The sequence below is a fragment of the Jaculus jaculus genome, chromosome 2 (assembly GCF_020740685.1).
Source record: "Jaculus jaculus isolate mJacJac1 chromosome 2, mJacJac1.mat.Y.cur, whole genome shotgun sequence".
In the NCBI taxonomy this organism is placed as follows: domain Eukaryota; kingdom Metazoa; phylum Chordata; class Mammalia; order Rodentia; family Dipodidae; genus Jaculus; species Jaculus jaculus.
In genome coordinates, this window is record NC_059103.1 from 198,079,639 (window position 1) to 198,092,077 (window position 12,439).

Here is a 12,439-nt window from a genome sequence, read left to right on the forward strand (position 1 = left end):
TTTCAGATGCATGCACCACTTGGTGCTTGTGGCTTTATGCGGGTACTGGGAAATCGAATCTTAGCTGGCAGGCTTCGCAAGCAAGCACCTTTAATCGCTGAGATATCTCTCCAGGTCCATGAATTGCATTTTTAAAATTTAACTTATTTATTTGCATGGGTGGGGGGAGAGAGACAGGGAGGGAGGGAATGTATGTATGTATGTATGTGTGTACTAGGGCCTCCAGGCACTGCACACAAACTCCAGATGCCTGCACCTCTTTGTGCATCTGGTTTATGTGGACACTGGGAATTGAACCCAGGCTGTTAGGCTTTTCAGGCAAGTTTCTTAACTGCTGAGCCATTTCTCCAGTCCCCCATGAAATGCATTTTGAAGAGCAAACTGAAGTAAACTCAAGACATGCACAAATATTCTTGCCTTCTAGGCAGAAAGGCCAGCATAATTCGAAGCTTGCTTTATAGGAAGCAGTAGCAAGGCCTAATGAAAGAAAAGTAGTTTAAATGGCCTTACTAGAGAGAAGGCGTGGGGGAGGGAGGGGAGGCAAGACACCCAGTGGTTTGGTTCTGTTATGTGCATATGTGTTTCTCTCTGTAGGTCCTCTGTCCTCTTCCCTCCTCTTCTGAAATACCACAGTTGGAGTGGGGTGGGATGGGGAAAGTGCAGGGAGGCACAGGCTTAGCAGGTGGTCTCTCTGTAGGTCCTCTGTCCTCTTCCCTCCTCTTCTGAAACACTACTGTTGGAGTGGGGTGGGATGGGGAAAGACAGGGAGGTACAGGCTTAGCAGGTGGGGTTCTACTCCAGGTAAGTGTCAACAGGGCAGAGGGTGCAGTTGGAAAGCTGTTGCTCAAAGCACAGAAGTCCTCGTATTTATTCTCAGCTTCTGGGTGCTGTTGACAACTTTAGCAATTTGGTGGATTTGATTTAGGAAACTAGGCCAGTGGTACAGGGGTGGAGGGAGTTGGATTGAAGGGTCACCAAAACAATAACAAGATAGCATTTTGGAGCTCCTTGCAACAAATCTCACTTAATATTGGGAAGGAAGGGTATCTTAGAGAACTATTAGTGAGGTCTTGAATGTGACAACTCAGTGAGGGGAGGAGCTGAGGACAAGAATTGGATTGTTTGGTCATACCTCAGTTTGATTTTTACCTTGGCTAATTTGCTATTCATGTGACTTTGGGGAATTAGGTAACTCTTTGAAATGTGAATCTAGCTGGACAAGTTCTTTGAGAGGTGGTTTTGAGGAGTGAGTGCTCTTAGTCTCACCACAGGAATACAGTTACTGAGAGGAGAGCTTTTGTAGGCTGTCCACATGTGGCTCCTTTTGTGCTACACAGGAGAGTTGTGACAGAGTCCGTCTATGGTCTGGCCCTTAGAGAAGTTGGCTGACCTCTGTCTTGTGAGGTTATTGGGTGGAAGGATCCCACATACAGCTGGACTTGTGTCCTTGTTCAACAAGAAGTGTGGACTAGATGTTTGAATCTGATACTCCTCAAGAGAGGCAGTGCTGCTGGTGTGGAGGGTGGATAAGCCACTCAGACATACTTAGTGCAAGACAAGGTTCCCTGAAAACACAGGGAGGGCAAGCAGAGGCCTCAAAGGCCAGAAAAGTCATCAACACCAAGACCAGAGGTGGGCATGGTGCCGTTGTGCACCAGCTAGTCACATAAGGGTGGAACTCATCCTCTGGATGTTGGTGGTACAATAATTATTGCTTCCAAATGTTTAGTTTGCCTCTGTTTCAGTTCTTAAAGACCAGAGATTGTTCAGGTGCATTCTGTGGTATGCATTGACTTCCCAGGTTTGTACAGTGTACTAATGTCCACCTAGAATGTGTTTTAGCTGAATTTGTTTTCATTTAATGTCATTTCTAATCCCTCTGCTGTCTTCATTTGCTTTGTTTGACCTGACTGCTCTTTCGTTGTGACCTGTTTGTCTCCTAGGGTGCTTGTGTCCCCGTCTTCCTTGCCGCTTTTTGTTTGGAGGAGGGCTCCTTTCTCCCTTTGTTGATGGGTAGTTTCCTGATCATTCTCCTTGCAGTGCTTGTTTCAGTGGCCACAGCCTGCATCCTCTGTTCAGCAGAGCAGATGCCCATTAATATTTCTACATGGACACTGCTTGTCTTCTTCCAGAAGCACTGGGCTTTCTGTGCAGTCATCTATTTAGATTCACCCACGTACCCTGTATTGCACGTCTCTGCCTAGATAATTTTTCTCTTGCTTGTAGAGTACTATTTAGTAATTATTTTAGTTTATAGTTCATGATGAGTTCTTTCAAATTTTATCTGGAAGCTGCTAACATGAATATTTTAGTGAGTACAGATTTTTTGTTGAATAGTTCTTTTTGTTTTTCAAGATTGTTACTGTCTTTTGGGTCTCATGATTTCTGTTGTGACATCATTGCTAAACCTTCCTCTGGATTTCCTCCCTTAGTTATTGACATAGTAATTCTTGATTAGCTATCACTTGGTGATAATCATTGTCAAGGTCAATTTTGAGTCTTACTGTGTAGTGTGATTTATGTACTTATTTATTTATTTAGAGAAGCACATGGGGGTGGGAAAGAGAATGGGTATGCCAGGGCCTTCTGCCACTGTAAACAAATTCCAGACACTTGCACCACCTTCTGCATCTGGCCTGTGTGGGTAGTAGGGAATCGAACCTGGGTCCCTAGACTTTGCAGGCAAGCTTCTTAACTGCTAAACCATCTCTCCAGCCTCGAGTTATTTATTTTGGTTTTTCAAGGTAGGTTCTCCCTCTAAACCCAGCTGACCTGGAATTCACTATGTAGTCTCAGGATAGCGTTGAACTCAGAGCTGTCGTCCTACCCCTGCCTCCTAGTGCAGGGATTAAAGGTGTGGGCCACCACGCTCAGCACCCTGATTTTTCTTTAATAGTCTTATTTACTTGAAGCACAGAGAAAAGACAGAGAGTATGGGCACGTCAGGGCCTCCTTCCTTTGTATAAATGAACTGTAGCTGCATGTTCCACTTTTTGTGCATTGGCTTTACATGGGTACTGAAGAATAAAACAAACCTGGGCAGTCAGGCTTTGCAAATAAGTGCCTTTAACTGCTGAGTCATCTTTCCAGCTCCCTTCTCCTCCTCCCTTCCTTTTTTTTGGAGGTAGGGTCTCACTCTAGCTCAGGCTGACCTGGAATTCACTATGTAGTCTTAGGGTGGCCTTGCACTCTTGGCAATCCTCCTTCCTCTGCCTCCCGAGCGCTGGGATTAAAGGCGTGCATGCACCACCATGCCTGGCCCCTTCTTCTTTTTCTTTGATGCAGCATCTTGCCGTGTTTCCAGGCTGGCCTCGAGCAAGAGAGTCCCCCCGTCTCAGCCTCCAGAGGACCGAGATTACAAGCAAGCCACACCATTCTCAGCTGTATTTTCTTACTCTGTGGTTTAAGTCAGTCTCCCCTCACCCAGATCATTTTAGCTGTCTTTATACCTACTGCTTAATTTTCTGTCTTAGGAAAAATTACCAGCATTTTAGTAGGTTTTCCCTAATACCAGCCACACAGCTCATATATCATGACCTTTTATTTCTGAGCCCTCTTCTGAGCCGGTGTTTCCTCAACCCCCTCCTGTGTTGTGGTCTGTTTCCTTTTCTTGTTCATAGTTGGGTCTATTGTTTATGGCATCTCTTGTCTTTTTCTTGACTGCTGTCTTCACTTTGGTCGTGAAACCCTATCTTTGGCAAAGTGAAGACAGACTTCAGCTCCTGGGCCTTCGTAGTCCTGAAGAGTTCTTGTTTGCTCACTAAGGCCTGTTTTCTTGACTTCATGCCTTTTAAAATTTTATTTATTATTTTTGTTTTTTCAAGGTAGGGTTTCACTCTAGCTCAGACTGACCTGGAATTTACTGTGTAGTCTCAGGGTAGTCTTGAACTCATGGCAATCCTCCTACCTCTGCCTCCTGAGTGCTGGGATTAAAGGCATGTGCCACCATGCCCGGCTCTATGCCTTCTTTTTTAAAAAACATATTTTTGGGCTGGAGAGATGGCTTAGCGGTTAAGCGCTTGCCTGTGACGCCTAAGGACCCCAGTTCGAGGCTCGGTTCCCCAGGTCCCACGTTAGCCAGATGCACAAGGGGGCGCATGCGTCTGGAGTTCGTTTGCAGAGGCTGGAAGCCCCGGCGCGCCCATTCTCTCTCTCTCTCTCTCTCTCTCTCCCTCTATCTGTCTTTCTCTCTGTGTCTGTCACTTTCAAATAAATAAATAAATAAAAATTAAAAAAACATATTTTTATTTATTTGAGAGAGAGGCAGATGGAGGCGGGGAGTGAATGGGTACATCAGGTCCTCCTGCTGTTGCAAATAAACTCCAGACGTATGTGCCATCTTATGCATCTGGCTTCTATAGGTCCTGGGGAATCAAACTTAGGTCCTTTGGCTTTGCAGGCAAGTGCCTTAATCACTAAGCAGTCTCTCCAGCCCTTCGTGCCTTCTTCATTTTGTTAATGTTCACATTTTCATGGGGGTTCCCTCTCAGGCTTTCTGAGATGGAGTGCTTAGGAGCCCAAGTTTGTGCTGACTAAAAACTAGATGGGCAGTTTGATTGAGTCAGAATTCTGGATTGCCATCTGTTCATTGTGGCTTCAGATGTGCTGATCCATTGCTTCAACTGTTTCCTGCTTCTGAAGCTGATCCTAAGCCTTTCTGGTCTTCAGAAGTATGTGAGTGGTTTGAGATGTGCATGAGTGTTTTGAAATCCTGTGATATGTGGGCCTGTTTGCATCCATTTTTCTGCATATTCATTGGGCCTTTTACTCTGACAACTCATTCAAGTTATGGGAAAAACTCTTGGGAATTATTTTATAATGATTCCCTCTCTTTTTTTTTCCTGGAAGCCCTGTCATTCATAACTTGTCTGCCCTTGACAGGTTCTGTGATTTTCTTGAGAGCTTGTTTAGAGACGATGGCACAACTACTCATAAATATGGGACATAAGAACCACGCTCCTCCTACAGGGAAGCTTGTCCTCTCAGATGAGTGTGTACTTTCACAAGTGGAGTGCTGGAGGAAGAAGGGCATTGCCTAGCTAGTCAGAGCAGTTAAATTGGCCTTGGTGGCCAGTGAAGTGACATAGGTATCATAGCTAGATTATGCTCATATTCAAATTTTGTGATTTTCCTATTCTGTGATTTTCTTTTTTAACTTCCACTTCAGTACATTTTTATCTTCTGCTTGCTTCTTTCCTTTCTGCCTTTTTGGTCCTTTGATTCTATTTTCATTGGAGGAGCTGGCTTCATTTGACCCAGTCTGCCTATTATTGGTCCACAGATTGTATGTCAGGGCTGGCCTGAAACTCACTATATGTAGTTCAGATTGACCTTGAACTCATGACAATCCTACTGTTTTAGCCTCCTGAGTGCAGAGATTGCAGGAATGAGTGACTGTACTTGTAGTTATTTTGAATTTTGATTATTAGCTTTTAAGCTAAATTTCAAGAGTATTCTTTAAATAGCATCCCATATTTCTTTCATGGTTGCAGTGTCTTTAACTAGGTTACAAATTTTTTTTTATGGCCTTGGCCTCTCTTCCTGTAGTAGACAGCTTCTGGATGAACCTCCAGGCCAGACACAGTTATGGAGGAAGAGAATTTATTTGAAACTTTAGATTCAGGCGAAGTTTCATAATGGCAGAAGAAGCTGGCCTGCTTTCATAGGCCCAAGCAGAGAGAGAAAGACCCACAAGGCACACCAGCACCATAAACAAGCACACTTAGGAACTCTAGGCAAAGCTCAGGTACTTTGAATGTCTTTAGACTGCAATTCCAGATCCATCCCCACTTCAGGGCTGGGCCCTAGGATTCACCCACAGCAACACCACCTCCAGCCAGGTGGCTGCAGATCCAAGTTACAAACTATAATTCTTTTTAAAATATATTTGTTTGGAGAATGGAATTTCAAAGGCGAAAGTGTGGGGGGGGGAGTGAGGGAATTAACATGGGATTTTTTTTTTATAATCATGGAAAATGCTAATAAAAATTAAAAAAAATTCTCCAAAAAAAATAAAATGTATTTGTTAACTCCTGTGAGACTTAAATTCTCTAGGAATTTTTTTTCTTCAGGGTGTGTGTGTGTGTCCACACAACAGTGTGCATTTGGAGGACAACTTTACTGGGTCAGTCCTCCCTCTCCACTTTCTTTTTGATGTTCTTTGTGATTGCAATTCATTCACCATGCTAGCTGGCTCTGGAGCTTCCAGGAAATCCTTTTGTGTTCTGGGATTACAGAAGCCCTACACAGTTTCTGTCTTTTTATGTGTGTTCTGGGGGTTCCAAACTCATGTACTCAATCTTTTTTTCCCCCCCCCTGAGGTAGGGTCTTGCTCTGGCCCAAGCTGACATGGAATTCACTATGTAGTTCTCAGGGTGACCTCAGACTCATAGTGATCCTCCTACCTCTGCCTTCTGAATTTTGGAATTCAAGGTATTCACCATGCCCTGCTTTTCAGTTATTCAATCTTGCTCAGTAAATGGTTATTGGACCTAGCCATCTCCCCAGCCACCCAAATTCTTTAGAAGCTTTAAGCATATGAGTGGGGCCTTTTAACCTTGAGTTTTGCTTCAGAGTATTCTGCATGGGTTAGTTGTTGGGGAATCTCATGTTGTAGCGTTAGTCTTTCCTATTAGGATGATCACATATCTCAAACACTTGACAGCTTCCTCCTGGATAAAGATCTGAGTGACAGAGTTCTGGGATCTAAGCATATAGTCACACATGTAGGGGGAGCTTTTTCCAGAGATTGGCCCCAGTTTTCTCTCAGAGTGTAGAAAAGGCACCACATAGACATTGTATTGAGGCTCTTGGTGCCATTGTGCATAGCCTTGACCCCATCCTCATCTTCCTTGACCTCCACCTTGCAGTTACTGCTGCTGGTTCTGAGCCTTCTGTACATCTTGCTGTAGAGATGGCATTGGTGGCCATGTTTCCAGCTGCTGGCCTAGGATCTGGCCTTGTTGGGCCTGCTGAGTCTTTAGATGGTGCTTTCCAGTTTTGTTAAAAGTTTTTTTTTTTTTTTAAACTTATTAATTTGAGAGGGAGGGAGGGAGAGAGAGAGAAAGAGAATATGAATGAATGAATGAGAATGGGCATGCCAGGGCCTCTGGCCACTGCAAATGTACTCCAGATGCATGCACCACCTTGTGCTGGGGAATCGAACCTGAATTTTCAAGCTTCGCAGGCACGTGCTTTAACCACTAAGCCATCTCTCCAGCCCAAGGGTATTTATGTTTATTTGTATATGTGTGTGCACGTATACACGTATGCCAGGGTCTGTGGATGCTGCATTTGAATGTCTGGCTTTATGTGTGATGTTAGGGAATTGAATCCTGTCCAGCAAGCTTTGTAAGGAAGTGCCTTTGACTGCTAAGCCATCTCCTCAGGTCCTTGAGGGTCTCTGCTTGCCACTGTGTACCCTTGGCTAACTGGTTCCTGAGCTTCTGGAAATTCTGTTTCCACCTTCCATTTCACCATAGGAGTACATGATGGGCTTACAGATGTGCATTGCCAAGTCTGTTTTGGAGGTCTGAATTCAGGTTCTCGTGATTGTGCGGCAAGCACTTTACCCACAGAACAATCTTCCTAGCTCTTTTGATAGATTTGTTTATTCATTCAAGGTCTTGCAGTTTACATAGTGGGTATGAAGACAACTGTAAGGAGTTGAATGCAGTCGAACTTTATAAAAGCATGAATCAAGGCTGAGGTTTTAACTTTGTGATAGACCAATTGCCTGGTGTGGTTAAGGCCCTGAACTTGATTCCTAGTATAGCAAAAAAAAATTTAAAAAGTTAAGAAAAATGCAGTAATACTCATATGTGTATTCATCTCATTCCTTTCAGGTCTCTTGATTACTATGAGAAGAGGAGACACCAGAAGGATTTCTTAAATGGTTATTTGATTTCATCAGAAATTACAGTTGACTTCTTGGCTGTAAGTACATTTGTCTTGAACACATTTGTGTCTTGCTATTGTGTTTGTTTTGTTTTTCTTTTCTCTTGATTTAGGATCTCTGATGTGCAGTATAACAAACAGAACACAACTGATTTTATAGGGTGGGGAGGGAAAATGTACTGTTGTTCAGTGCTACTATGTTGTGTCTCATATTTTCTGGCATAGTAGTATAATGATATTGGTTCTTGGTAATAGCAATGTTTTGAGTAATGTCTGAATATTATGGATTCTCTAAAGTACAGTTGTTCATTGTATTCTTTTGTTGAAGACTTACTGTGCTCCCCTATCTCATACTCACATAGACTGAAGCACAGAGAAGTAAAGTGCAGGGATGCAGGCTCTCAGGCTTTAGAACATGTGCTTATTACTGGTGTCTTGTCCTCATGGGTGCTGGATTCAGATGTTGGCTTAGCAGCTCATAGCTCTGTCTATCTTGGGGGATATGTCCCAACCCCCAGAGTATGCCTGAAACTGCAGGTATTACCAGACCACATATGTGCTATTTATTTTTTCTTTACATACATATCTGTGATAAAGTTTAATTTACAAATTGGCAATAATAGCTCATTAACATAGTAATAAAATAGTCAATACCAGCTATCATTGTTATATACACTAGTGAAGATTATGTGACTGTGGTCTTTCTTTCAAAGTTTTTAAGTGCACACACACGTGTGTGTGCACTTATATATGTGGTTGTGTGTGTATGTGTGCCAGAGGGCAACCATGGGTGTCATCCTCAGGAAGTCCATCTATCTCCTTTGAGACAGGCTCTCTTTTGTGGTTTGAATGTCCCCTATAGTCTTAGTGTTTTTTAGGTAAGGACCTCTAGCCCAGGCTAACTTGGAATTCACTATGTAGACTCAGGCTGGCCTTGAACTCACAATGATCCTCCTACCTTCTGTCTCCCAAGTGCTGGGATTAAAGGCATGCACCACCATGCCTGGCTTAGTTTCTAGTTTTATAGGGTTTGAGTTTTACATAGGATGATCACAGTAAGCATCATTGCTACTTGAGATGCGCAGGACACAGATAAATTTATTAGTGGGATCCCTGGGAGAAAGAGCATTATAGTTGAGCAAATAGATCACTAAAAAGGACGGAAGGTGTCTGGTATATTATGCCTTGAGGAGCTACATTATTCCTGTTGAGGGAGTCTCATTCAGAGTTTACCATAGGACAGCAGAGAGGGCACAGGACAGGGTATTTGTTGCAGTCAGGTTTGCATTGCTGGTGGAAATCAACCAAACAAGAGCAGCTTGTGGGGCAAAAGGTTTATTATGGTTTACAAACTTGAGGGGGAGCTCCACGATGGCAGGGAAAATGACAGCATGAGCAGAGGGTGGACATCACCCTCTGGCCAACATCAGGTGGACAGTAGCAACAGGAGAGTGTGCTAGACACTGCAAAGGGACACTGGCTATAACACCTATAAGCCCATCCCCAACGATACACTGCTTCTAGGAGGAGTTAATTCCCAAATCTCTATCAGCTAGGAACCTAGCATTCAGAACCCTATGTTTATGGGGTCACCTGGATCAAACCACCACAGTATCAAAAAGGTGGTAAGAAGCAGGAGGACCCTGAATGTTTGTAGACTGTAGAGCCAGTATAATTTGTTGACAGTTGGGATATGGTTGTGAGAAGAGGAGAGCAGGGTTAAGTGTGAGGTCTCTGGTCTGTAGAATGTTGCAGAGCTGGCTAGAAGGTGGTGTAGAGCAGTAAATGAGTCCACTTCCAGTCCCTTCTCAAGTCAGTATTTTCGTAGGGGTCCCTAGAAATAGCATGCCTGTAGTTGGGGATTTGAACTTGGAGAAGAAGTATGAGCAGGAACTAGAATCCTAAGGGCCACTAGATGATGAGTAAGGGAGTGAGCATAGAGAAGAGGACAGGTGGACTTGTACTGTTAAAGGGCCAGGAATAGTTCAGAGTACAGGAAAGGTGGGAGGAGCTGGGAGGGCTGACTGCTATGGAAAGGAAGAACAGGAATGTTAGGAGGCGTGCTTTTCTACGCTGTCATAAATGAAAGGTCAAAGTGAAGGTTCTGGTTTGACCTTTTATTCAGCAAGGTGGAGGTCATTTTGGTGTGATGTTGAGACAGGTTTTGGGAGAACGTTGAGAAGCCTGATGGAACCCTGGGTTGATGCAGAGGGGAATAATGAGACAAAGAGTGTTTGGGATATGATTACTATCCTACTTACCACTTGGGTGCTTGGTCATTGCACATGTGTACTAGGTTCTATACACCCAGCCCAGTGTGTAGGGTACCTGGTATTACTACCTGTAGGTGAGGGAGCAGGTTCACAGGCTAAAGCTGCTTTGTGAGAATCAAGAGCAGCTGGCACGTGTCATAGCTGGAAGTGCCATGGCTCCCTGTTCTTTGAAGCATGCTTCTTCCATGCTCTTTTGAAACATGAGCTCCCTGCCTTTTATTGCACAAGAGACTTCCAAGTGGGAAAGAGGGCCGAACAGTATAGTTCTGAGGGGCTCTTGTCTGTATTGGTAGTCTACACTGGTTCTTCTTAGCAGAAATGCTGAAGTCACGTCCATGTGTGCATCAGAAGTACGAGTGCTGAAAGGCACATGCAGGGAACAGCAGGCTGCTTCCCACCCACCAGCTGCTTCTAGAAGCTCTGGGAATCAGTTTTCTCTTTCAGATGTTCATCCCTGTTCCCTAATAGGGTTTGTGGACTAGTCCTTGATGTGTCTGTCTTAATGTCAGGGCAGGTGGACATTTTTTTTTTAATGTTCAAGCACATCACCTGCCATGTGCAGGTGGGCCAGGGTGCAAGATGAAGTGGTGGCTGGAATCTTAGGTGAGGTTCTGATGCCTCCCCACCCTTCCACTCCGTCTATGAAGGAGTGCTTTGTCATGCCCAGAGGACATTCCCACTCTATCTCTTCCTTAGCCATGTGGTTCTATAATAATTTACTTTGAAATTTATTTTTTTTCAAGGGGAGAGATAGATAAGATAGATAGATAGATCAAATGAAAAATAGATAGATAGATAGATAGGCAGGCGGGCATGCCAGAGCCTCTGGCCACTGTAAACTCCAGATGCATGTATCACTTTGTGCATCTGGCTTTATGTGTGTATTGGGGAATTAAAACCAGGTCATTAGGCTTTGCAGGCAAGTACCTTAACTGCTGAGCCATCTCTCCAGCTCCCAGTTTCTTTTCTTCCAGGTTCCTTATATATGTGCTTTTCTTTCTCTTCAGCATGGAGGATTCTTTCAAGTATTTTCTGTAGAGCTGGTTTTGTCTTCAAATATTCCTTTAGTCTGCTTTTGTCGTGGAATGTCCTTATTTCTCTATTTGAATGGATAGTTTTTTTTAAGTTTTGAATTTTTATTAACATTTTCAATGCTTATAAAAATATCCCATGGTAATTCCCTCCCTCCCCCCCCCGACACTTTCCCCTTTGAAATTCCATTCTCCATCATATTACCTCCCCATCTCAATCATTGTACTTACATATATGCAATATCAACGTATTAAGTACCCTCCTCCCTTCCTTTCTCTTCCCTTTATGTCTCCTTTTTAACTTACTGGGCTCTGCTACTAAGTACTTTCCTTCTCACGCAGAAGCCCAATCATCTGTAGCTAGGATCCACATATGAGAGAGAACATGTGGTGCTTGGCTTTCTGGGCCTGGGTTACCTCACTTAGTATAATCCTTTCCAGGTCCATCCATTTTTCTGCAAATTTCATAACTTCATTTTTCTTTACCGCTGAGTAGAACTCCATTGTATAAATGTGCCACATCTTCATTATCCACTCATCAGTTGAGGGACATCTAGGCTAGTTCTATTTCCCAGCTATTATAAATTGAGCAGCAATAAACATGGTTGAGCACGTACTTCTAAGGAAATGAGATGAGTCCTTTGGATATATGCCTAGGAGTGCTATAGCTGGGTCAGGTTTGCATTGCTGGTGGAAATCAACCAAACAAGATATGGTAGATCAATCTTTAGCTGTTTTAGGAACCTCCACACTGATTTCCACAATGGCTGGACCAGATTGCATTTCCACCATTTATAGACATGTAGAAGGGTTCCTTTTTTTCCACATCCCCGCCAACATTTATGATCGTTTGTTTTCATGATGGTGGCCAATCTGACAGGAGTGAGATGGAATCTCAATGTAGTTTTAATCTGCATTTCCCTGATGACTAGTGACGTAGAACATTTTTTTAGATGCTTATATGCCATTCGTATTTCTTCCTTTGAGAACTCTCTATTTAGCTCCATAGCCCATTTTTTGATTGGCTTGTTTGATTCCTTATTATTTAACTTTTTGAGTTCTTTGTATATCCTAGATATTAATCCTCTATCAGATATATAGCTGGCGAAGATTTTTTCCCATTCTTTGGGATGCCTCTTTGCTTTTTTCACTGTGTCCTTTGCAGTGCAAAATCTTTGCAATTTCATGAGGTCCCAGTGATTAATCTGTGGTTTTATTGCCTGAGCAATTGGGGTTGTA

The 12,439-nt window shown here is 43.3% G+C and overlaps 1 protein-coding gene across 9 annotated transcripts in view; it reads left to right on the top strand.

Moving 5' to 3' along the window:
- The window catches only part of Ptk2 (protein tyrosine kinase 2), a 296,868-nt gene that overhangs the window by 38,440 nt on the left and 245,989 nt on the right, over positions 1-12,439 (top strand). For all 9 annotated transcript variants that reach the window (XM_045143862.1, XM_045143858.1, XM_045143860.1 and 6 more), the window contains exon 2: positions 7,845-7,935. The gene's annotated coding sequence lies outside the window, so the exon portion shown is untranslated. The remainder of the gene's footprint in view (positions 1-7,844; positions 7,936-12,439) is intronic.